This window comes from Ursus maritimus, assembly GCF_017311325.1.
Source record: "Ursus maritimus isolate PB19 chromosome X unlocalized genomic scaffold, ASM1731132v1 scaffold_X1, whole genome shotgun sequence".
NCBI lineage: Eukaryota > Metazoa > Chordata > Mammalia > Carnivora > Ursidae > Ursus > Ursus maritimus.
In genome coordinates this window covers 103375267-103402926 of record NW_024423319.1, presented here as the reverse complement: position 1 = coordinate 103402926, position 27660 = coordinate 103375267, and the positions used below count along the sequence as shown (strand labels likewise).

Genomic DNA, 27660 nt, shown 5'->3' with positions numbered 1-27660 from the left:
ACAAATGTGTTCTATCTTTTTTAGTTTTGTTTGTATCTCTAAGTTCAAATATAAATCTGTATTAGTTAATTTTAAAATTGTCTTTTTTTCTTAATGATATTATTTAGAATTGTCATAATTTTTTTAACTTTTTTTTTTTAAAGATTTTATTTATTAATTTGACAGAGAGAGAGAGATAGGCAGAGAGGGAACACAAGCAGGGGGAGTGGGAGAGGGAGAAGCAGGCTTCCCGCTGAACAGGGAGCCCGATATGGGGCTCAGTGCAGGGCTCAATCCCAGGACCCTGGGATCATGACCTGAGCCAAAGGCAGACATTTAATGACTGAGCCACCCAGGCGCCTCAGCATCATCAAAATTTTTTTATCCTCATTCCTTTTAGACTTTTTGTTTGTTTGGTATTTCTGTTTTACTATTTTCTCTGAGTTTTTAAGCATTCCTGAGTTTCGACCTTATCTAAATATGCTCAGTTTCATTTCCTTTGCACTTATCTATCCCAAAACTTCATGTTAAATTCCTCCAAGATCCCTTCCATGTTCACATCACCAACTAGTTTTTGTTGTTTGAAATTAAGTTTAGAATTGCAACTTCCATAATTCTCAACATTGGTTTTACTTTTATAATTGCAATTTGGTGTCAAGATTCTACCATATTTTCTACCATTCAGAACTTTTACATAAGTCTTTAACTTTTTATTATTTGGTTTAAGTTTCTGAAATGGAACATACTTTTTCTTGACTTGTATTTTAATGACCGAATCAGAATATTCTACTTATAACTATTTTCAAGTTGTTATTTCAGTTTAAATAGTATTTACATTTTAACATTTAAATAACGTTATTTTAGAATATTTAGTGATTTAACTGAAAATAGTTAATGTATTTTAGTCTGAATTCCTTTGAAGGCAGTGTTGCATCAATTCATCTCCATATTCCAAGGCAGGCAGTTACCAGGGTATACACATAATTAAATGAAGAAGAGATTTTTTTTTTTTTACATCTCCTTTATTCTCATTTTCCAAACTCCTAAATGAGAATATACTATAAATAATGAAGAAGTTTTTGCTAGCTCAAGATCAGAATTGGAAAAACTTGAATGGAATAATGAAATGGCCACTGACTTGCCTTGTGCCCTGGGCAAAGTAATTCATCTCTCTGGACTTCAAGTATTGGTCTTATTATGTATGTATGTAGGTATGTTTAACTGTTTTATTGAGGTATAATTGATATATAACATTATATTAGTTTCAGTTATACAACATAATTCAATTTGTATATATTATGAAATAATCACCGCAATAAGTCTAGTTAACATCTATCATCATGTATAGTTACAGAATTTCTCTGTTATGATAAAGACTTGTGAGATTTACTCACTTTGCATATATGCAATACAATATTACTAACTGTAGTCACCATGCTATGTATTACATCTCCGTACTATTTTTAAGTAAATTGAAAATCATCGTAATATCTTTTCATGGGGTTATTATGTAGGATGTAGGTTTAATAAGATAATTTATATAATGTGTATTAACCTGGCAAGCAAGTATTGTACACATATAATTTATTATCATCAATATTACCACTACTACTATCACTGTCAGTTAAAAGATATGTTATTTAAAAGGTATCTGAATAAGGGTGATGTCTGGTTGTTTGCATAAATAATTTTAGGATTCAGGGGTAAGGCTTATACAGACCTAAACCCATGCAGACAAATGTCCCGATCATTAAACACTGGGTCCTATAAACACATTGAATTCTAGTCTTGAAACTTAAATATCTGTTGGGACTGAGCTCTATAGTATTCATGATTCTCACCCACTAGTCTGAAATGTCACACACAGCTGGGTTGGAATAATATATAGCTTGAGACAGTAGAGAATCACTTGAACGTTCCAGCAAAAACGGAAGACAGTTACATGTCTGTTAAAACTTCAGGTTAACTGAATCTTACCAAAGGTATATCCTTGTAGAGTAAAAAACCGTAGCTGTTACCAAATTGCATGAAATTTTGAAAACTCATATAGTGATCTTTATGGCAAATATAGGCTTTGTTACTTAAACAACAAATATATCTAGGCTTGTACTTTTATTCCCTCTTAGAACTTCTACTTATCAGTATGTACAGAGATACACATAATTAAAGATAGTCTACTTCATTCATGATAGTAATAAAGAGGAAGGAAATAAAATTTGCAATAAGATTAATAATTATTAAAAATCTATCAAACTAAAAACTTGTTTTTTTCCAAAAGGAAGACCGTGGAATTAATTATTTATGTTTACACTTTATAATCCATCAGAAGAGTTTATGTGTTGAAAAGAAGCTGAATGGGCATGGTTCGCGCTCTGTGAACTGACAGTAGATATCTTAAAGTGGTAAGGATTTCTTATAGAAGAGAACAAATACCGAGTTTGCCATGGCAATTCCTCATATACATATTTGACAAGTTGTAGAGAGAAATCCTTTGAACTTGTGAGACTACCGAAGTCTCTAAAATAAAGCCCAGTTAATTACATATTGGGCATTAGGTGGTAACACACATTTCATCTATTGAGATTTGGGAGAGAGGAGTGATGATCTTTGTTATTTTAAGCAACTCTCAAGATATAAAGTAATCAAAAAGAGTCTTTGGTCTGAAGTGCCATAATTTCAAAAGGAGGTGAGAGAAGCTGGTTAAGGGCAGATTGTGAGGATTCCTTTTACACAGAATAGAACACATTCAAAACCCATTTCAAAATTGAGAGAGACTAATGAAGAAAAGCAAAAGTTAGGTCGAATTTTTAAAATGATATCAAATCTAGGTGACACCTGAAACACACACGTTTCCTTGCTGTTAGACTATGGCAAACCTGGTCCTCTCTAGTTCCATCCCTCCTAAACCCTGGGCACCACTCCGCACTGCAGGGTTTGTACAGCTCCAATCTGGAGATTCCACTTCATTGCTCACTTCAGAGCCAGTCTTCCCTGAGTGTGCAAGAGCCCTGTCCTCTGAAGCAAATGAAGTTAGTGATTGGTTTTACTGTCCTCAAGCTAGTATGGTATGATCCTCGGACACCACAGCCACCCAAATCTAGTTCTCAGACTCTCGCCTTTATTGCTTCGTTCAGTAGGGCTTTTGTCATGGTTTCGTGTCAGGGAACAATTTGTTCATTTTTTGTGATTTTTTGAAGAGAATTTCATTCATTCATTCATTGATTCATTCATTTAAAGATTTTATTTATTTTAGTGAGAAAGAGTGAGAGAGAGAGAGGAAGCACCAGAGGAGGGAGGGTCAGAAGGAGAAGCAGGCTCCCTGCTGAGCAGAGAGCCCGATGTAGGACTTGATCCTGGGACTCCAGGATCATGACCTGAGCCAAAGGCAGCTGCTTCTCCAACTGAGCCACCCAGGCGCCCCTTCAAGAGAACTTTAAAATAAAGGATTCCAAGAGACTTTGTGAGATAGGAGAAATTTAGGTAAAACTTAATGTAATATAAATTAACTTCCTAACTGCCTCCTATGTTGGGAAGAATTTATGGGACTCTGTCTAGGTTGATACTTAGGTGACTCAGCCTTAAATCAAGCCAGCTTTTAGTATGGATTTTGCCTGACCCCTGAAAGCAGCTTTGTATTTTCTCTTTTCCAGTAACAGGATTCATGTTTTAATAATCTTGCCAGTTGTCTCATCTTTCAAAAAATGAGGCCCTCTCTTATTCCCTAAGGCCAACAAATTGAGCTTCCATCTGCCCAGTATCAGGCATTTTGGACTAAATAATGCAAAATTATTTCCTGTCTGAGTTGTCTTTAGGAAGTGCCTGGGAGTAGAATTGCTGGTGACTGTTAAGATTTTCTTTGTATCACTGTGTTTCTGAAATTGTATCATGATGTGCTTGTGTCTGTCTTTCTGTCTGTCTGCACCCTGCTTCTGATTCAGTGAGGTTCTTGGATCTGGCGATTTTAGTTTCTCGAAGATGTGAATGTTTTGGTACTATTTCTTTACTTTTTTTCTCTCTCTCGTTCTGCCTTCCTCTTTTGTCTGGGACTCCAGTTACACATATTCTAGACCATTTAATAATATCCTGTAATTTCTTTATTCAGTCCTTTCTTCCCTCTCTATTTGTGCTTCATTTTGGATAGTTTTTATCCCCATGCCTTTATCTCCCTTGATCTTCTGTTGTGCAGGTCTATTCTGCTATAATTCCATCCAGTGAAATTTTCATTTCAAATGTTGTACGTTTTTCTTTCTTTTTAAAAAAAATATTTTTATATATTAATTTATTTGGGGGGAGGGGCAAAAGGAGAGGGAGAGAGAGACTCAGGCAAATTCTGTGCTGAGCGTGGAGCCCAGTGTGGGGCTACATCTCACAACCCTGACACCATGACCTCAGCTGAAATCAAGAGTCAAATGCTCAACTGACGGAGCCACCCAGGTGCCCCTTTTCTTTCTGTAAATGTAATTTGAATCTTTTTATGTCATTGGTTTCCATCCTTATTGTGTTTGTTTTTTAAATTTTTGAACAACATATTTATAATCACAGTAAAGCTGGAACAAAGGACAATTAGCTTATCAAGTTGATTGAATATAGAAATGAATTTGGGAAGCACTGAATAGTTTATGTGATGATCTCAGAATCAGGGCTTGTAGCACAAGAATGAGTAGGAGAAAAAAAGAGAGAGTGAAATGGAGAGAGACCGGGAAAGTAGATTCCGCATGTGTAGATACCAGTGCGTGAGGATCAAAGGAGAAGCAAAATCACCACTGATTCTAAAGTTTTCAACCCGAGTAACAGCAAAAAGATTCCTCCTTCCTTCTTATCTATCTAGGAAAGTCAAGAGGAAAATTAACTTCAGTAGGAAAGATAATGAATTTTAACATTTGGAATGCAGCTCAAGAAGCAGGAAGATAAAAAAGCCTTTGGAAACTCTAGTCAAGACCTTTAGAGAGAAGAGGTCACAGTTGATGACAAAGTGGGTAAGGTCACCAAAGGAGAAAGTCTAGGCTGAAGGCAGAACCTTTGGTTATACTTAACATTTAGTGTTCAGAAAAATTTCCAGAATCCACAAACCAATTTTTTTAGAATATTCTCTACCCCCAACGTGAGGCTTGAACTCATGACCCCAAGATCAAGAGTTGCACACTCCACTGACTGAGCCAGCCGGGTGCCCCACAAACCAATTTTTTCTGAGCGGGAAATAGTTTATATCCATTTTGGATCAAAATCTGTATATAAAATACTTACAGAAACAGAAGACTTTATATACTTTTAAAAGTTTCCTGAAATTGGGGTTAATAACGAAATGGTAACAATCTCAAGAAAGACAAAAAGGTTGGAGTAACACAATGGCATGCTTATTTGGTTTCCAATTGTGTTAAAGTTAATTATTTGACAGCTGGGTCTATTTTCAAACACTCAGAGTTTATTCTTTCTCCCAGTGGGAGAGAAAACACATGTTAATAAGAAAATAGTATACATACGCTATTTATATTGTTACACCAAATATTCCATTGCTTAATAGGTGATTTCATTTTTAAGCAAACCTATTTGGCGAGTTGTCAAAAGTGTAATAATATCCTATTATTTTTTAAAGCCCTATTTATACAAAGAACATTTCTATTTTTTATTTTCCCATCTGAGTCTTAATGTAATATAATCTTATGGGAGTGAAAAAACAACTGCTACCCGTGGTGTTTGCTTAGGAAAGGGGAAGGTGAACCTCGTCTGCACCCCTGGTCAATACACACATACATGTAAGGAAAGCCGCACAGGAGCCTTGACCTTCAGTTTTGCCTCAGAAATTTATCTAACACCAGTGAGGTTCTTCAAGAAAACTGTCATTTCAAAGGATCTGTGTGTTGCTAAAGATGGAGTCTTGAAATCAGTTTTGATGGTAGAAAGCTCTTTCCTTTAGGAAAATATAGTTGAAAGGGCCTGGAGTCAGATGAAGCAAAAGAAAAATCCAGAATGGCAAAGTTCAGAACAATATCGAGAGCTTATAGTGTTCTGAATACTAATGTAACATGGTTATTTTATTTGAAGAATTTTTTAAAGGATATTTTAGTTTTTCCTTGGTGTCTGAAAAACCAGTTTGTCTGGAAGTGGATTAAAGAACATATGAGAGAAATGATTATCTCTTGATTTCTCGGAATGGAGTTTTTTACAGGAAGCCAAGACTCGGGGGGAAAAAATAACTGTCGGTTAAGAATGACCTATGCCAGACTTTGGAAACAGTATTAGTGATATGCAAAATACCACGCCCTTGCATTCTCTAATTACTCTTTTACCTCCATCCTTTAAGAAAATGTGATATCACTAAAAACTCCAGTATCAGCTTAGTTTAAGCATCACCATAGGAAGTGGAGAGATGGCTATGTTCATTTGGGGATGTGGAAAGCCTGGAGAAAAGTAGAACTACCAAGTATATGAAACACTAGTTTTCAAAGATTGGACAACAGAGAGCACAGGACTGTGATAACTGAGAATGGAAAACAGTGTGTAGAGAAATGCAACAGATATAGAAATGCCAAAATGATGTCAAAAATGCAAAATGTGGAAGAATCATACTACCTGATAATAAGATCTATAAAGCTGCAGTGATTAAGAACTTATGAAGATAAACACATACATCAGTGAAACAGAATAGTCTAAAAGGGGATCCACACATTCTTGGTTAATTTATTTTTAACAAAAGTGCAAAGGAAATATGATAGAACATAGTCTCTTCAGTAACGGTGCTGAACTATTAGACATCCATGCACAAAATTTTTTTTAAACTTTATCTCATATTAAACACAAAAATTAACACAAAATCAGTGATAAGTATAAATCTAAAACCAAAAGCTATAAGCCTCTTAGAAGAAAACATTAGAGAAAATACTTAGGACTGAGTTAGGCAAAGATTTCTTGGATAGATTGCAAAAAGTACTGTCCATGAAAGAAAAAAAGGTTAATTAAATTTGGTACTACACAATTAAATTATAATTAAAAGTTATAATTAAAAATCAAAATTTTAAAACCTAAGTGATTTTTAATTTTTTAATTAAAAAATTCTTCTCTTTGAAAGATAGTGTGAGAAAATAAAAAGATAAGCTACTAACTGGGAGAAAATATTTAGAAAATACATACATGATTGTCATGGTCAGCTTCATGTGCCAATTTAACTAGGGCAAGAGTTCCTAGTTATTTAAACACTAATGTGGGTGCCGCTGTGAAGGGTATTTTATAGATACGGTTAACAACTTTAATCAGTTGACTTTAAGTAAAGTTAGGTTATCCTCAGTCATCTGGGTGGGCCACATCTAGTCAGTCAAAAAGCCCTAAAAGCAAAACTGAGATTTCCTTTAAGAAGAATAAATTCCGCCTCCAACTTTGTTCTCCTTCAGTATTGCCTTGGCTCTTCTGGGTCTTTTGGCTCTCCATATAAACTTTAGAATCTGATAGCTGTCCGTCCACAGAATAACGTGCTGGGATTTTGACTGATACTGTATTGAATGTATAGATTGGGTTGGGATAAGCTGACATCTTGATAATATTGCAACTTCCCATCCAGGAACACAGGAATTCTCTCCATTTATATAGTTTCACTGTTTTAATTCATCAAAGTTTTATACTTTTCCTCATGTTGATCCTGTATATGTTTTATTAGATTTATACTGAAGTATTTTATTTTGGGGGGTACTAATGTAAATGGTAATTGTGTTTTAATTTCAAATTACACTTGTTCATTGCTGGTATATAGAAAAGTCATTGACTTTTGTTTATTAACCTTGTATCCTGCAACCTTACTATAATTGCTTATTAGTTCCAATGTTTTTGTTTGTTTATTTGTTTTTGGTCACTTCTTTCAAATTTTCTACATGGACTGTCATGTCATCTGTGAACAAAGACAGTTTTATTTCTTTCATCCAAATCTGTATGCCTTTTACTTCCCTTCCTGATCTTATTGCTTCCAGTATGATGTTGAAAAGGAGTGGGGAGAGGAGATATCTTTGCTTGGTACCTGATCTTAGGAAAGCTTCAAGTTTCTTAACATGAGATACAATGTTAGCTGCAGGTTTTTTGTAGATACTCTTTATCAAGTTTGAGGAAGTTCTCTATTCCTAGTTTACTAAGAGTTTTTATCACGAACGGGTGTTGGATTTTGTCAAATGCTTTTTCTACATCTATGATATAATCATGTGACTTCCTTTTGGCTTGTTGATGTGATGGTTAACTTAATTGGTCTTCAGATGTTAAACCAGCCTCATATACTGGGTCCCTGGGAGTTTTTTAAACTCTGACAGTTCTCCACACTGAGCCTCCAGCAGTTCATCAATTACAGTTCAGGTTTTCTTACCGGGGAGTTTGATTACAGTATTTCTTTGCATTTCTGCTTATTTTATTTTATTCTTGGCTTATCACCTGTGTGACCCTGGACAAATTCCTTAGCTTTTCTGTCCCTCAGTTTCTTCATCTGCAAAATTGATATAATACTTATCTCATGGAGTTGTCACATTGGCTAAATGAATTATAAAACATTTGAGATTGTTCCTATTAATATGGTAAGCATTAAACAAATTTAAACATTTTTTTGTTTTTGTTTTAAAGATTTATTTATTTCTTATTTTAGAGGGAATGACAGAGAGAGAGTGGGGCAGGGAGGGGCAGAGGGAGAGGGAGAGAGAGAATCTCAAGCTGACTCCCCCGACTAAGCACAGAGCCTGCCATGGGGCTCGATCCCACAGCCCTGAGATCATAACCTGAGCTGAAATCAAGTTGCATGCTCAGCCAACTGAGCCACCTAGGCCTTCCACATTAAACACATTAATGTTATTACATACCATCTTCATCTGTCACTGGACAATTAATTATGATAAGTGTAGTTATTTGAAATCCAAGAATAAAATAAAATAAATAGAAATGCAAAAAAAGTATTGTAACAGAAACAAAATCAACTATTTTAAGGCAAGTTATTACATCTCTTCAATTCTTAATGTTTTATTTATTCTTCTGCATATTTCAACTTTGTTTTTGGTGTAGAACTATTCTATTTCAATGTCCTTTGCTGTCTTATATTTTGAAAGTTTTCTTCTAAAATACCTCCTAGAGGGGCGCCTGAGTGGCACAGCGGTTAAGCGTCTGCCTTCAGCTCAGGGCGTGATCCCGGCGTTACGGGATCGAGCCCCACATCAGGCTCCTCCACTATGAGCCTGCTTCTTCCTCTCCCACTCCCCCTGCTTGTGTTCCCTCTCTCGCTGGCTGTCTCTATCTCTGTCGAATAAATAAATAAAATCTTTAAAAATAAAATAAAATAAAATACCTCCTAGAGACTTGGATATATCAGAGTACAGTTTTCATAGTTAGGACAGTTCTGCCTCATTAGTTTGAATTAGAGTGAAATATACTTGGATCACAAGTGGGAGGTTTGGAAATCTACTAAACTTCTGGGTCTCCTAATGATTTTTTTTTTTTATCATGAAGACAGAATCTTGAAGATACAATAAATTTCCAGCTTAGACACAAAAGGTTTAATGTAGAAAACGGGGGTTTTAGAATTGTCTTGTCATCACATCATCTTACCAAAAGGGTAAAATATAAATGAACTGATAATGTCTTTTTTTTTTTTTTTAATTTTTGGGGGCAATACTTTTGATGTTTCTAATACAGAAAATATAAATAATATTTCTGATATGCTGAACATTAAAAGGTCTGGGACTTAAAAAAATAACTTGTAAAATGATAACAGATTGNNTTCTGGGATATAACTTTTAATTCCAGGGGTGAGTGGAATTATTTTATATCATCACTATGGCATAATACTGTAAAGTTATTTTGTTTCCGTAGTACTAGAAAATAAGACCTTTTTCTCCCAGAAAGATATAAACAGAGAAACGGCATGATAGAAGTGAGAAAATGAGGACAAAATGACACTGAAATTCTTCTAACAAATAAAAAAATAAGTGAAATTTTTGTAGTCACTATCAGTTTGCGTTTGTATCATTTTATATCTGGCTCTTTAAAATCATAAAGAATGCTGTATGTAGTACTAGAAAATAAGACCTTTTTCTCCCAGAAAGATATAAACAGAGAAACGGCATGATAGAAGTGAGAAAATGAGGACAAAATGACACTGAAATTCTTCTAACAAATAAAAAAATAAGTGAAATTTTTGTAGTCACTATCAGTTTGCGTTTGTATCATTTTATATCTGGCTCTTTAAAATCATAAAGAATGCTGTAAGTGAGCACATCACTCGGGGAGAGATATATAGGTAATATATATGCGTGTACATATATGCACACACATGTGTGTGTATATATACATATGTATATGAGATATATATATTCTGAACCATCCATGAGGATGTCAAGACCATGCTGATATGATCATTTTCATACATATTGATTAGTAAAGTTCATGGATAAAGAAGTTACAGGAGTGGAAAGGGGTTTTGGCATTTAGTTTCAATACTCTTAAATTCAACTTCTTTTTCATCCTATTGCCTATTATCTTTGTAATGGCTGGCACTCTAAACTGATTCTGCGACCTTTTACTTAAAAGAAAAGATAATCTGCTCTCCGTCTTTTTCCATTTAGACAATCCATTGTTTAAATGATATAAAATATGAACTGGAAAGCTCTTATTCCATTTGATCATTGAATCCAAAGGAAACTATTACCTACTGACACCATTGCACTTTACACTAACTTATGCAAGGCTATTTTTTGTAAGAAGCTCATATATCCAGAATGTAGGTTAGAAATATGAAAGTATTTTTAAAGGTTCTGACCATTTGGAAGCACCTGGGTGGCTCAGTCAGTTAAGCAGCTGCCTTCGGCTCGGGTCGTGATCCCAGGGTCCGGTGATCGAGTCCCACGTGGGGCTCCTTGCTCAGCAGGGAGCCCGCTTCTCCCTCTGCCTGCCGCTCTGCCTGCTTGTGCTTGCTCTCTCCACCTGCCTGTGTCAAATAAATAAAATCTTAAAAAAAAAAAAAAAGCTTCTGACCATTTGATATCAATGTCATACTTTCAATAACCTTAACATAAAGAAAAACCTTCTCAGGCCATCATTCATACCTTAGTTCCTCTTTCTTTAAATGTATTTCTATAATACTTGGTTTTCCAATTGTGTTGCTTAGAAAGCTTAGGAAAATAGGAAGCTGCAGCTCAAACGTTGACACACTGATGATTTTAGAAATAACGATAACAATGGTGAAATAATCTTTATAATCTTTTTTATGAACAGTTTACAATTAATTTTGAAATATTTTTGAAGTTGTTAGAGCATTGTAGAAATGCTTCTTAGAATGCTTTTTTTCTCTTTTTTTTTTTTTGTCTAAGACTTTGTAATTAAAGGGTAAATTTGAATTATCTAGACAATTAACTTGGCCTAGAGTGGAATCACTTCCTTCATTGTGGGTTTGATACTATGGAATATCCCATGTTGCCTGGTTATAGCTGAGAAATCACATCTGTGATAACATCTATAACACATTACATGTGTTGGACTCAGCTCACTAAAGGAATATTCTATGAAATAGCACCACTGCTGGAAGCAATGTCAGCAGTTTGGAAATGCTTTAATCCTCTTATCTTGGTCTTCCAAACAAAGCAAAGAGAAATATCTAAGCCTATCAAAATTGGCCTTTGTGTGCATGTTTGCCAAATGGCATATTGTTTGTGTCTTTCACTGTCTGATGTTATAGATGCTGTAGGATCATTTTTTTTAAGATTTTGTTTATTTGAGAGAGAGAGAGAGAGCACAAGCAGGGGAAGTGGTAGGCAGAGGGAGAGGGAGAAGCAGGCTCCCCAGTGAGCAGGGAGCCCGACGCAGGGTTCAATCCCAGGACCCTGAGATCATGACCTGAGCCGAAGGCAGATGCTTAATCCACTGAGCCACCCAGGCACCCCCTGTAGAATCATTTGATCATATTTCTAGTTGCTGTCTAATTTGACTGTCTCAAATGAGGAAAAGATCCAGGGAGCTTAGGGTATGTTTTCATTCATTTATCAGCTCTGGATGAAGCTCATGTCTAAATTTCGTTTCTGGCTTTTTTTCCCTGTTTTATTGTGATTCTAAGTAAAAGTTGAACCTTTGAGGGGGTACATTGAGTTGATAAGGGTCCACAGGGCTAAGATGCCCTAGAAACAGACTCTTTGCTTTTCCTGGAATAAAGGTTTTGTTTCTTCGAACTAAAATAAGTCCTTTTCATCTGCTCCAGACTAGACTGGACTGGACCTTTTGGTTTTATTCAGTTCAAAGCTGCATCTCTGAAGCTGCGTGACTAGCCAGAGTTCTTAGTCATTTCTTCATCTGGCCAGGACCAGAGTTGCTAATTTAGGCTGCAGAATTACTTACAGTAATAGAACCAGCAGCATCAGGCACTGAATATGTGTCCTGAGTAATTTTCATGCATTAACTCATTTAATCATCTCCTCTGGGATTATTACCCCCCATATTTTGCAGGTTAGGAAACTGAAGCACAGAGAGGAGGTTAAATAAATTGACTGAGCTCACATCACGAGGATGAGCACAAACTTGTATTCATATCCAGGCAGGTGGGCTTCAGAGGCCGCACACATTCACCACTACCCAAAACTAGCACTCCAAGGGTTATGGATGAATCTTTAATAGTCCCACTAGAGCTAGGAGGTAAATTTCTATATTTTATTAGGAATAAATTTTAACTAAGAATTTCAGAAAGGAAGGAAAAGTAATCCGTGTGCGAGTAAAGTCCTTGTCTGTTTTTCTGTCTAGTCATTTGTCAATCTCTTCGATCAATATTGGAAAAAGTGGCAGTGAGTAACATGGACGAAACCCACTTTAGTGAGGCCCAGCACAGAAAAACAACTAAATAAGCGTGCACGCCAGGTGGTAAGAAGCACCCTGAGGGAGAGGGTCAATTTTACATGAGTAATCAGGAAAGCCACGTCTGTATTTGGTATATTCTGGTTACTTAATAATTCTTGGTTGAATGACCATACTAATAATGGTCTCTGATGGTTACCACAACCCTGAGCTACCAATTGTATTAAATTTATATGGCCATGTTTTCACCACAAAAAGATCAGACTGACCTACTTGCCTTTAGATGGTAGTGCCTTGCTCTCCTCGAACTGGCTGGAATCACCTCCTCTTTGGGCAAACCTTACCATCTAGTGCAGCCGACTATGATCTTACAGTCATTCTGTTGTCAAACCGTCAGCTTTGATGTAGTTATGTTTACAACCTCAGTTCTCCAATGGTCCACCTGTCCTTTCAACTTCTGTTGTTTGATAGTAGGTGGGGAGGTGGCACATAGGAGCCTCTGAATCACCTGTATACCAAAAAATAAAATAGGGACGCCTGGGTCACTCAGTCAGTTAAGCGTCTGCCTTCAGCTCAGGTCATGATCCCAGGATCCTGGGATCGAGTCCCTATATCGGGCTCCTTGCTCAGTGGGGAGCCTGCTTCTCCCCTGCCTGCTGCTCCCCCTGCTTGTGCTCTCTCTCTGACAAATACATATATACATACATACATACAAACAATCTTAAAAAAAAAAAAAAAAAAGCCGTGTCAGGGATTGATTCTGAAGGAAAACAAGGGAATTAGTGCTATATCTTGACAGTGATGTGGGTTACATAAATGTATGCATTTGTTAAAATTTAGTAAGTACACTTAAAATGTGTATACTTCATTGTGTGTGTTTTGTACTTCAAAAGAAATATTAGCTGCAAACGATATTTATACTGAAATATTTAGGGGAGAATTGTTCAGAAGTCTGCATTTCACTGCATTGCATCAGCAAATAAGATGGGCTGTGAAACGGATAAATAGATGGTAAATAGAGTCAAATGTTAATGATATAACTCATAGAGGGTTATGCAGGTTTTTACTTTAAACCTCCTTTAACTTTGCCCTAAATTTGAAATTTTTCATAATAAAATTTTGGAGGGAATGCTAAGCCATGGAGAGCCAGTGCGTTATCTCAGGGATTTTAAACTTGGGATAACTGTGCCCTAGGGGTCCAGGGTTAGAGTTCATGGGGTTTGGACACTTGGATTGGAAGAAATCACACATCTTTATTTTTCACAAATACCCAACTGAAATTTAACATTTCCTTTGACTTATGAATTTAGGCAGCATACCCTAGTAGCTTTAACAGTGCCTATGAGTTTGTCATCAAAAGACACAATTTGTTTATCACACTACAGTTGCTTCACATAACTGAGTTAGTGTTCATATTTATCACTATTTTGAAATTACAGTGATTTTTAGAGTCATCATTAGTTCTTATTATTTAATCTCATAATTAACAGCCAACATTGCAGTATCACAGTTTGTTTTAAAATTTTTTTTAGCCATCAGGCTGTAGTTTATTTTTTTCTACAATAAATATTTTTTTATTATTTTATTTTTTCATCATAAGTGTAACTCTTTAATCCCCATCATCTATTTTACCCAACCCCCTAAAATATTTTGATAAATGTGGTTTCATATAATTGGTTTCTTTTGTAATCCATTATGTCATTTTTAGTATATTGACAAACAATATTTTGGAAAGTCCACAGGCACCAGACTGTCTCTGTGGCGCGCGCGTGCGCACACACACACACACTCTCACACTCGCACACACAAAGTTTATGATCCCTGCCAGATGATCTACTGGCTCTGCTATCCTTTCCATGATTTATCAAATATGGCAGCATATAGGATGTGGGACTTGCTTTGAAGCTTTGCAGCAACCTCCAGTCTAGGCCTGGAAATGATGATCTCAAGCTCTGAGGATCCGTTGCCTTACTGTTCCAACGCAGTAGAAGAACTAGTCAAAGATCTTTTCACTTCATTCCTAACTTTCTCTCTCTCCTCCCCATGCAGTACTTGGGGGACAAACTTATAGGAAAGTATTTCTGGTTTTTCTGAAATTCAAATTTAACTAGGTATCCTGTCTTTTATTGGGTCACCTTAGCAATAGGACCCAGAAGTATCCCAGTGGTTATTTAAGCGAAAGCATACAGCCCCCACCATGTAACATCAACATGCATATGGGACTTGGTGAGGGGTTGGTCTTTCAACTGAAATCCAGAAACATCCCACAAGGTAGGTGGGCTGGTTAGTACTGGTTACTATTTTATTAAATTCACAATTACTCCATCCTGTAGATAGTGTGGATTGACTTTTTTGGATCTTACTTATTATGTTTTAAAAAAGTTTTATTGTTGCTCAGTCCCTTGTATTCATTTTCTCATTTAAACATCATAAGATCTCAGAGAGTGGGTACGTTTCCCCCAGTTCAAAGAGGTTAATAAATGTGTCCTAATTCACACAACCATCCATTGACAGAGGCAAGGATTTAACTTAAGTCCGTCTGGTTCAGGCTTTTCCACATACTACATTGCTTCTCATGTTAAGTCAGAAAATGTCAGGAAAGCACATTATGGTAGGTGTGTTAGACAATTTCCTATTTTAATGGAGCGAAATAATAGGGCAGATTTTTAAGAATATTTATAAATGTATAGTCCTGCTGAAACTGAAATTTTTTTGAAAAAATAAAACTGTGTCTTTTGTTTAAACATCAAGACAGATTGTATTGACAAAGCAAAGGTTTTTTTCCTCCTAGTTTTAGAAAACGCTGAGAGGTGATAAAAATCAACAAAGATAAAAATTGTACAAGTTTGTTTTTAAATTAAATGTGTTTAAAACATTAAAAGCCCCAACATAGTAATAGTGTATGGAAAATACTAATGTTTAGCATGCAAAATGATGATAGAGCAGAAAGTAGTGGTTCTTATGAAAGGAAATAATACACAAAAAGCAAGTAAATGCAGAATATGGTATTAGTGAAAAACATAGCTGAATGGCTATAAATGTAACATCTTCCTTATATATTAGAAAATATGAGTGCTGTCTCCTCTTCTGTATGTCCCTGAGAAAAACCAAAACTGTCAGTGACATTAAAGGGGATGAGATATTATAAAAGCAAAGGACAATTATGTTTGCTGAGTACAATGACAATTACTTTGTACTTTTAATTGTATCAAGCTATTATAGTAAATGTGCCACTTTTGTTTAAAAAAAAATTTTGAGATGTTAAATGAATCTTCCAAAAAGGATACTTTGTAATTCCAGACAAATATCAAAGGATTATCCTTATTTTGTAAAATGTAACTGCTTTTATAAAGGTTGCGTATTAATTGACACGTGTGTGTGTGTGTGTGTGTGAATGAAAGCATATTTTAAATAGTGGAAGTCCTTTTAAGAACCACTTACTAGGGGCACCTGGGTGGCGCAATGGGTTGAGCGTTGGACTCTTGATTTCAGCTCAGGTCATGATCTCAGGGTCGGGAGATCAAGCCCTGCATCAGGCTCAGGGCCGAGCGTGGAGCCTGCTTGAGATTTTCTCTCTCCCTCTCCCCCTGCCTGTCCCTTCCCTGCTCTCCCTGTCTCTCTCTCTCTCAAAAACACACTCCCAAAAAACAAAACCAAGAACCACTTACTATATTTGTTTAGAAGTATATTGATACTCTATAATGTGAATGAACCCTAATAATTTGACTCTACAGATTTTGGATTTTAAAAATTGCCTTTTAAAGTACAAGACAACCCTATAACAACATAAGCATTTATAGTATTTTTCTTTTGGCTAATTCATGCATGTCCTCTATGTAGCATGTATTTTAATTTACACATATTCATCATTACATAACAAACAATTTGAACAAAACCATTAAGGCATTTCATGGAATGGGCTAAACTGTATTTATATATTACAACTACATGAATAACTATTATTATATATCATTTGTTACACAGGTATGAGTAAGCAACAAGATGGCCTCATTATTTTAATGTATAACACACCTCCCCATTTCGGAATGGTAGACTATTTTAGGGAAATATGGTTGACACACAATGTTACATAAGCTTTAGGTATGTAACACTGTGACTTGACAAGTCTATATGTTATGCTCTTGTCACCACAAGTACACTACCATCCGTCACCATACAATACTATTACAAATACCACTGACTGTATTTCCTATGCTGAACCTTTCATCCCCATGATTTACTCATTTCTTAACTGCAAGCCTGTATCTGCCACTCCCCTTCACTCATTTTCCCCACACCTCCCTCCCCTCTGACAACCATCAGTTTGTTCTCTGCATCTATAGGTCTGTTTCTGCTTTTGTTTGCTTATTCATTTGTTTTGTTTATTAGAGTCCACATATAAGTGAAATCATATGGTATTTGTCTTTCTTTGACTTACTTCACTTAACATAATACCCTCTACCCTCTAGGTCCCTCCATGTTGTCACAAGTGGTAAGATCTCATTCTTTTCTATGGCTGAGTAATATTCCATAGTATATAAATATATATACCACATCTTCTTTATTCATTCATCTGTTGATGGACACTTGGGTTGCTTTCTTATCTTGACCATTGTAAATAATCTTACAGTAACCATAGGGGAGCATATATCTTTTCCAGCTAGGGTTTTCATTCTCTTGAGTAAATACCCAGTAGTGGAATTACTGGGTCACATGGTATTTCTGTTTTTAATTTTTTTGAAAAACCCCCATACTGTTTTTTCCACAGTGGCTATACCAATTTACATTACCACCAACAGTGCAGAAAGATTCCCTTTTCCCCACATCCTTGCCATGCTTGTTATTTTTTTGTCTTTTTTAAAAAATAAAGTTTATTTTTTTTTTGTAATCTCTACGCCCAACATGAGGCTTGAACCCATGACCCTGAGATCAAGAGTTGCACGCTCTTCTGACTGAGCCAGCCACATACCCCATTACTTGTCTTTTTGATTCTAGCCATCTGACAGGTGTAAGGTGATATCTCATTGTGGTTTTGATTTGCATCTTCCTGATGATTAGTGATGCTGAGCATCTTTTCAGATTATCTGTTGGCCGTCTGTATGTCTTCTTTGGAAACACGTCTATTCAGGTTCTCTTCCCATTTTTTATTTGGATTATTATTATTATTATTATTATTATTATTTTTGGTGTTGAGTTGTAGGAACTGTCTATGTATTTTGGATATTAAGCCCTTACCAGATAAATCATTTGCAAATATCTTCTTCCATTCAGTAGGGTTGCTTTTCTGTTTTGTTGGTATCCTTTGCTGTGCAAAAGGTTTTATTTATAGTCCCAATAGTTTATTATTAATAATATTATTTTTTAAAGATTTTATTTATTTGAGAGAGAGAGAGAGAGCATGTGAGCACAAGCAGGGGGAGTGGCAGGGAGAGGGAGAAGCAGGCTCCCTGCTGAGCAGGGCCCAACATGGGGCTCAGTCCCTGATCCAAAGGCAGACATTTAACCGACTGAGCCACCAAGGCAAACCCCCAATAGTTTATTACTATTTTTTTGTTTCCCTTGCCTGAGGAGACAAGTCTAGAAAAATGTTGCTAAGGTTGATGTCAAAGAGATTAGTGCCTATGTTTTTTTCTAGGAGTTTTATGGTTTGAGGTCTCACATTTAGGTGTTTCATCCATTTTGAGTTTATTTGTGTGTATGATGTAAGAAAGTGCTCCACTTTCATTCTTTTGTGTATAACTGTCCAGTTTTTCCAGCATCATTTATCGTAGAGACTATCTTTTCACCATTGTATATTCTTGCCTTCTTTGTAATAGATTAATTGACCATATAAGGGTGGGTTTATTTCTGAGCTCTCTAGTCTGTTTTATTAATCTGTGTCTATTTTTGTGCCAGTTGAAGAGTAGAATTTTCATAGTACATAGTTGCCTTTATATTTGTTTTGCTAAATTGACTCGATAGGCCAGTGATTTTCTTAGGTGCTAAATATGGACAAAGGCAAACAAATGATTTAAAATGAAAATAAGTCAGGGGTGCCTGGGTGGCTCAGAAGGTTGAGTGGCTGACTCTTGATTTTGGCTCAGGTCATGATCTTAGGGTCCTGAGATTGAGCCCTGCACTGGGCTTTGCACTCAGTGGGGAGGAGTCTGCTTGAGGATTTTCTCTCCCTCTGCCCCTCCCCCAACATGCACATGCTCTCTCTAAGTAAATTTTAAAATCTTAAAAAAAAAAAATAAATAAGTAAGCCTACCAACTTACGGATTTTTCTCCATGATGTCAAATACTGTCTTTCATCTTTATAATGTTCTATAAACTGATCCTCAGGATGCTTTTCCTTTGCTACTAATACCTGTAACCGGCTGTGCACCTATTTCCCCTAAATATTACCATGTCAACAGGCCTGTGTGAAACATTAGTCTGGAAAATTGCAGGAAGTTTAAGCCCTTATATGTTTCATTCCTATTAATGCTGATTGACATACTTGACTCTTCACTTCTGCATTATTAACTTGGACTCTAAATTTTAAATTATAAATTAATGTAAAAATTCTCAAGAGAGGCTGTACATTGGAATCCCAAGAAACACATTTGCCTCAATTGCTCCCTGACATACAAAAGAGCAAATCCAGGGATGGGGCCATGGTACAAAGCAGGTGTACTAAGTGCACTCATGGCTGAAAGCTGGCTCTAGACCTCTATTTTTTGTCCCCTTTTCTCCTCCTATCCCCTAACATTTGACTTTTAACTTTAGATGTAGACCTTGTGTCCAGTATCTGTGAGTTTAGATGGGTAAAGCATTTACTCCTTTGGGCCCTTGTTAAATTACTTAGTTAACTTATTTAGGTTTTACTTTGTACTTTTTTTTCTATGGCCCACACCTTTATGTTTGGCCAATGCCTAGTTTTTTATCCTTGAAAAAAAAACACAATGCTTTCATTCATCAGGGTATCTTGCTGCATTTCAAAATGTAATAATTCCTTTGATGGTCTATGATCTCAAAATTAGGAAAACAAAAGCCTGATATTTGTACTGTTTATTGTTATTACTTTAAATTTTACTATTATAATTAAGCAATTCTATAAATATGCCAGAATCTCACAAACGGTATCTTAAAAATTAAATTCTAGCTATCAATCCTTAGAGCTACTGGGCATGGCATGGCAATATTGCTAAATCTTGCTAGGTATCATTTAAACATATGAAGGAATTGTAGTTGCAGGTGGAAGTTTTAAGTCAGAATGCTTGGGGCTGGCAAAGGAACTGCTATGCTATTCAGGTATGACCCTAACACCTTTAAATCCCAAGACCTGGCTCAGATTATTGAATCATTGTTCCAAAGGCATAAAGGCATTCAATATTAAAAGCATTAATATTTTATTTTTTGCCTCCCAGCTAAAACGTTTCTCCTACCACTGTGCATCATAAAGTCATGCTGATAAAGGGTGGACAGGTGTAGGCATATTATTCGGTTCACTTATTTGTAGTTAATTACCTTTATGGTTCAAATACCAAGTGATAATAGGAAAGCTTGATAAATAGCTCTCCATTAAAATGCTTGGATTATTATAAAAAATGACTTGCTTTCCTGCCAGCCAATTCTCAGCATATTATTTACCTCATATAATGTTGTCTCCAAAGCAAGACATATATATTTTTCCCTTTATCAGAGGGATATTTGATAATAGCCTCAAGCTAGTTAGGACACACCAATAAAATATTTGATACAATATGCACTTTTACCTGTAATTTACTTTTAATTTTTTTAAGAAAATAAATTTAAGATTAAATTTCTACATGCATTTTACTTTGAATCTTGTATTATAAGAGCATAGAAAACATTTCTGTCCAGTAAAATTTGTTAATACTGCTAAAAAATGATCTTAGGATTTGGGAATGCTGCTATCTTTGTGCAGTAAATGCATTTTTAAAATGGTCATAATGGTTTCTATGTGAATGAAATTAGGGTTAATCATAGTCTGTGTAAACTTTTGAAGAATTAGAATGGTGTCCTTTTAGAGAGGACACTAATCAATTTTGGAGAATTCTGAAGGACAAGCGATGAGGAATCTTGGGGCAGGCAGAATAATGGTCCCTGCCCCCCCCCCATAACTATGTCCTAATGCCCAGAACCTGTCAGTATGTTAGGTTAGGAGGCAGGAAGGAATTAAGGTTGTTAATCAGCTGACCATTGTCCAGGTGCCCAGTGTAATCACAAGGGTCTTTGTAAGTGGAAGAGGGAGGCAGAGGAGTTAGAGCGAAGGCTGCGGCCATGTGGAAAAAGGATCAGGGAGGGGCAGCACTGCGGGCTTGAAGAATAGAGGAAGGGGACCACAGGCCAAGAAATATGGGTTGCCTCTAAAAGTTGGAAAAAAGAAGGAAACACAGTCTCCTCTTGAGCCTCCAGAAGGAATGTAAATCTGCTGAAACCCTAATTTAAGCTCACTGAGCCCTGTGTCAGGCTTATGACTACAGAACTGGGTTTCCTTTGTTTTTGAGTCCACAAGTTTGTGATCATTTGTTCCAATGGCAATAGAAAACTAATGCAGGTCTGTTATTCCTTAAAAAGATAACATTTTCCTTTTCGTTTGCTACTAAGTTGAAAATACATCTGAGAAACTGCATTTTAAGAGGATGAGCAGAGGACAGCCTTGGCTGTGATATGAGTAATAGCTACTGGAATAGGGTATAGCTCTTTGGGAGGAGCGGTACGAGCTATATTCTACGAGTGTTTTTAAAAAGCATCAGAGACTTCCACTTCCAGTTAGTATAGAAACTCTCAATTATTGACATTTTAACAATATTAACAAGCTCAATATATAGACATGCAAAATGCTTAAGCATATAGGAGAGCTGAGGATGCAAAAAAATCCAAATAGACTAAATTCTAGAAAGCTACAAGTTCTTAGAAGTTCTTTTCACTCCAGTGGAGCAGTGGGAGATTACATCTGCCACAGATGGAATTAAGGAAAAACCAGCCAGGTATCGAACAAACTTTAATGGCAGTGAGTGGGATCACGTGACGGATGAGACTCTTGCTGAGCTCCAGCCAGAGTGTATCTGCCCTGACCTGCCCCAGGGTTTCTACCAACTTCCAGTAAATGCGCAGGAGTAGTGCAAGCAGAGAGAGTTGAGAAAGATGATCCGAGATGTGACTGGGGCCAGGCAGCAGCCATCTGAATGCCAAGCTTAGAGCTGGAGAAATGAGAGAATTCGTTCCAAGGCACGGCAAATCTTTAGCAAGTGAAGCGCTCCCGACCTCTGTGAGGACAAGTACTGGTTAAAAATTCCCTTAAGGCACTGTAGGCCTTTCAAGGCAGATCGCCAGCGGCTGAAGGCTAAGGGACCAGCAGGAGAGAGAAGGGAACTCCCACTGCTATGGCAGTGAGGTCCCTGGAGACTGGGAAAGGGCAGGCAGTGGGGCTGAGAGGTAACCTGCTGTGTAGAAAGGTTCTCATGAATATGGTGAGCAAAGAGCAATTTACAAAGAATCAAAAATCGAGCCACAGAGTCACAAAGCAGAAGAGTGATCTCTCCCAGTTTGGAAAGATGGTAGTCAGCCTGAAAAGCATAACAAAAAGTCCATAGTCATGCCAACGCTCAGATCACAAATGTTGCTGAAGAAAATGCCCCTTCCTTGATGCAAAATATTGAAAGCCCATGATGCTTCCCATCAGAGAGATACCTAATGTCAGTTTGTCCCATTATTGGGGTTGCTAGGCCGGTAACAGTTAAGTCGAGAGTTTTCCTCATTTATCTTTGGTGGAGACACCCGGTTCTTTTGCAGTTATACGTCATCAGTGGGGTGACACATCTCAAGGTAGTGAATTTGGAAGTTCCCAAGAACTTGCCCTCAGTGGTTTGAGCATACATTGAAATCCCTGCCTCAAGCAATGATCACTTTGTTTATTGCTAATTGTGACTTTCGAATTGTTGTATTCCACCTATATTTTTAGCTATCATTCTTCCATAAAGAAGAACTTCAACTTCCCTCACCATTCCATCTTTTTGAGTACTATTATGGCCTTAATGGATTCACCCCTCCACGTGGCCCCGCCATCCCACCAATTGTTTCCTAGCCTTCACTGTCCCTAGCCTTTTTGATGCTCATTTGAACAAAATTTGGTGAGTGGGAGCCCATTCATGCTGATGGCTCTTGCCACTGCTATCACAGCAAGTCTTTGGCAAGAAGTTCCAAGCTTTTAGTTCCTTCCATACCCAGACCTAGAATCAATCTTTTATTCAAGGAGCCCTGATCTTTCTAAAGAGTAGTGGCATTTAGAAACAAATATCTGGATGTTAAATGTTGTGACAGTAGTCAATTTATTATCTCTTTGTTCCAGTTGTACACATCTACATAGACTCTATGATAATACACAAAATTCCTTTAAGCATACCTCCTGGAAAGTGAGCGTGATGTTAAACATCTCAAAAGAGGGCACTGGAGGGTCACTACAGGAGAAATGGGCCCTTCTGGGGCATGGTAGAACCGCAGTGTAGGTGAGAAGACATAGGGTGGACCTGTGCCCCTACCATGCGCCTAGATTGTGGGTCCTTGGCACGTTTGTATCCTTGTTCTGTCAAAACCAGTGCCTCCAAGGCTTCCTCCCTACAGCTGCCAAATCCTTCTGTAGGCCCCATGCTGCTCACCCATGGCCCACAGGGTTTTCACCTCCTTTGTGTGGGCATGTGTGCACGTGTACACACACACATACACACCAGTGGTTGCCGATTGGCTGCTATCTGCCATAGTCTTTGCCTGTACGCTGAAAGGTCTCCTGCTTATCTAGTGATTCTAGACCAACTCTGGCTTTGGGGAACAAGGAAACTTCTCTGCTGTCTAGGGGGCTGAACTACACCTTTCACCAGTGAGGTCTGAAACCCAGCCCTGGGAAGGGGCTCCCTTCCAAGTTGTCCTTGCTTGGGTGCTCTTCTTCAGCCAAAGAGCACCATATAGAGTTTTTGTATATCTTATAGTCAATCCTGTATCCCAGATTATTAATTATTCTTTATTAAACATCCCCTTCTTTAACCCACACTGAGATTTCTATCTCCCGATTGGGCCCAGACTGATCCAGGGGTGCTCACTGCTCTGAGTGCCCTTATTTCTGGGTTCTTTCAGCAGACAGAGATGGAATTATTACATGGGGAACTCATATTGATATTTCTAATTCATATATACCCCCACAGGCTATTCCTTATTTTCCCCCATTTAATAGTTTTATCTCTGTTTTTCCACAGGGAAAACATCAATATATTTCTCATTTGCAGTACCCTATGATAAACACAATGCGGTTTAGAATCGCTATACCAGTACCACTACCAACAGCAAACTTACTGTGTAAAATTCAATATTTCTTTGTAGATTTTTGTATCCGAAAATATATCCATGAAGTATTCAGTTATAGTCCTGGGTAAAAAAAAATTGAATTTATTATTTTTTCTGTGTGGTCCCATGATCAGTCTCATATAGCATTAGGTTCATCTGTCCATGTTTTCAATGTTAAGTTTTGTTTAATGCCCTTTTTGGCCTTTTTGAAATATAAAATATTCATTGATGTAAAGTGGATGCTGTATTTTAAAGACTTTCTAAGTCTTTCCTCTATGAGACCATCTGCTATGTCAGAGAGGCACTATGACTGCATCCCTGATAGCTCCTTTATTCCCCCAAACATAAATATAATTTTCTACTTTTTAATATTCTCCCCCCAGGAAACAAAATATCCAACTTTGTTCAAATCAAAGTTAAACTCTGAGTAAATAAGCTCTACCTGAGAGCCTGAGGTGTTCTCCAAATAGTTTAAAAACCTATTATTTGTGAAGTAGTTTTTGTAACCTAGGGGTTTTTTCAAATATCTTTGTGTTTTCTATAGTATTCAAGATTACTGAGATTCCAAGAGATTGTCAATATACGAAATACTGGCATATCCTAATAAAATGTTAAAGTGACCTGCAAGGGGATTATGATTCTTATTAGGATTATGGTCAAAATCGGGAACAAAGGATTATCTGAAAACCTAGAAAATAATTATTTTAAAAATCACATGGATTAATTGCTACATATTATAATAAACTGTTGAAATCAGCTAAGTACTACACACACACACACTTATTTAGTAGAGTTTGTCATTTTAGTTTGTGGACATATAAAGTATAAAACATTTTAAACCCTGTATGTATTTTATATATGTCCAAAAATGAGATTAAACAAAAAGGATGATAATGCAAAGCCAAAAAATGACTATAAATAGGAAAAAAATAAATGTAATTTTATATCAAACTGATAACAGACTTTCATATAAACGGCTCTTAAATGATACAGACATGACATAAAATCCGCTAGTCCACATTTTTTATAAAAATGATGAAACTATATTTGTTTGGAATGAGCATGTCTACTCACAAGTGAGAATACATTCATACCAATGCATTCATTCATTCTGAAGTAGGACGTACATTTGCTGATTTTTCTAAGTGCTGATTTGCAGGATTTGTGAGAGATAAATCCAGAATTGTGTAAGTATTTATGGTATGTAATGACTTTTCAGAACTGCGTGTTGTGAAGGGAGTAGGAAAAAAAGAATCGCTTTGATGTATGTCTAATCAGACAAAGAATACAAGTCTACTGGAGGAGTGATAATTGAACAAATTGAATTGATTACATTCATAAAATCATCAAAATATTATGAGAAGCTTGATTTTTAAGTGCTGTACAAATAATACATATTGTTGATAAACTTCTCAAATTCAGTTCTTTTATTCACTTTTATGTATGCCAGACCATCATTTTATGAAATGTAATTTGTAACTCTTGGTCAATAGGTAATTTTTAAATGTAATTATGTACTATACTCCACATTATGTACTTTGTGTGCACATTAAGAAGCATGATAATAAAATAAGTAGTCAAGAACACATCATCCAGCTTAAGAACTAGAGCATAGCATCTTCTTGCTTCGAGTTGTGGGCCCATTTTATGTATTCATCCTCCCTTTTCAGACGTAACTACTGTTCTCAAGGCTGAATTTATTATTCTCTTGCCTTTAAAAATATTATCATAATAAAATGTTCATTAATACCTTTACCTTTCTCCCAATTAAGAAAAAAAAACCTAGAATACTTTAATTAATCATTAAATTTTCTTTTGACTTATCGTGTATTTTAATTTTGTATATTTTAGAATCAGACATTATTACTTTTGTGCAGTTTCTTTTCATTCCTTCAGGAATCTCTGCCTTTCAGAGATTTCCTTGTGTCTGATGAGCAACATTTAGTATTTTCTTGAGACCGAGTCTGCTGGTAGCAAATTCTGATTTTAGCTTTGTTTTGTTTCTTTGTGACCCAAACTATTCTTTTTTTTTTTTTTTTTTTAAAGATTTTATTTATTTATTTGACAGAGAGAGAGAGACAGCCAGCGGGAGAGGGAACACAAGCAGGGGGAGTGGGAGAGGAAGAAGCAGGCTCCCAGCAGAGCAGGGAGCCCGATGCGGGGCTCGATCCCACGACTCCGGGACCACGCCCTGAGCCGAAGGCAGACGCTTAATGACTGCGCCACCCAGGCGCCCCCAGACCCAAACTATTCTTATTTACACTTAATTATGGGAAAAAAAGTCTTCCCTGTATATGGATATAGAATTTAATTTACTTTAAAAAAGTGAATTGAACACATCATTTTATTGTCTTTTGAATTCCACTGCGACTTAAAGTCTGTTTCCCTTTTGAGGGTTATCTTACTTTCATTAGATGATTCTTAATTTTTCTTTTCATCCCGATGGATATTTGTTGGGTTACTTGAATCTGTGGCGTGGTATCTGTCATTAGTTTGGTAATTGTTTCAACCATTATCTCTTCAAGTATTTCCTCTTCCCCATTATTTCTCTCCTCTCTCTCTGATACTAGCAATATATTATAGCTTCTTACTGTATCATCTATGACTTTTATGCTCTGTTTCATTGTTTTGGATTTTTGTGTTATAGTGTTTTATTCTGAGTAATTTTCTGACCTGTCATTCACTTAACTAATTCTCTTTGTAAATGTTCTCTGACTTGCTTCCAGTTCAGTAATTTTCTCTTAAACTGTGTTAATCTCTTGTCACACACATACATTGAATTCCTGATTTTAATTCTTTTTCTGTTCTAGTGAGTCTGTTTTGTTTTCATATATGCTATGTCACATTGATAGTTGTTTCCTACATATATTTTCAAGCCTTTCTTATAATATATTAAAGAAAGGATAGTTATTTTATACCATGATAATTCCAATAGCTCTCAGATTGATGTGATCTGTGTGTTCTACTCTTCTCTCTACTGCTTCTCTATCCCCACAAGGCCACTAAAAACTAGTTTAGTTTTATAGCTATTGCTTTCTAAGAAGCAGATGCCCTGAGGGAAAAAATTACTTTCAGTGCTGAGCTTCTCTTGATTCTTGCAACCTCCCCTACATCTTGGTTTGGTAATTTCTTACCCTATTATGAGCTGTTTGATGCACTAAGGAATTTATTTTTTAAAGTTCATACAATTCTTTTAATTGTCCTCAGCAGGAAAGTTGGTAATAATTCTCTAGCTCTCTTTTCTGGAGGTAGAAGTCACCAGATGGCCTCATTCCTTTACCTTTTAAGAATAGTTCTGTCATATTTGTTTGTATCCCTAAAAATATGATGTTTAGTTTTGCATATTTTGGGTCCTTATAAAAATACTATTGTGTAATATACTTCTCTGACCTAATATTTTTACTCTGTTATAATCTATTCTCTTTATTGATATACTGATTATCCATCTAAAGATTCTTCGAAATTGCTGCGTGATTAGGAAGAAGCAGTAAAACTTCATAAATACCAAACTAAAGATTCACAAGACATGTGAATCTTTATATATACCATTTCTATGGTGTTTTTTTT

General features: G+C 36.4%; 1 long non-coding RNA gene across 1 annotated transcript in view; it reads left to right on the top strand.

Moving 5' to 3' along the window:
• LOC103668276 overlaps positions 1–27660 on the top strand; it is a 258377-nt gene that overhangs the window by 163790 nt on the left and 66927 nt on the right. The gene's annotated exons all lie outside the window — the stretch shown is intronic.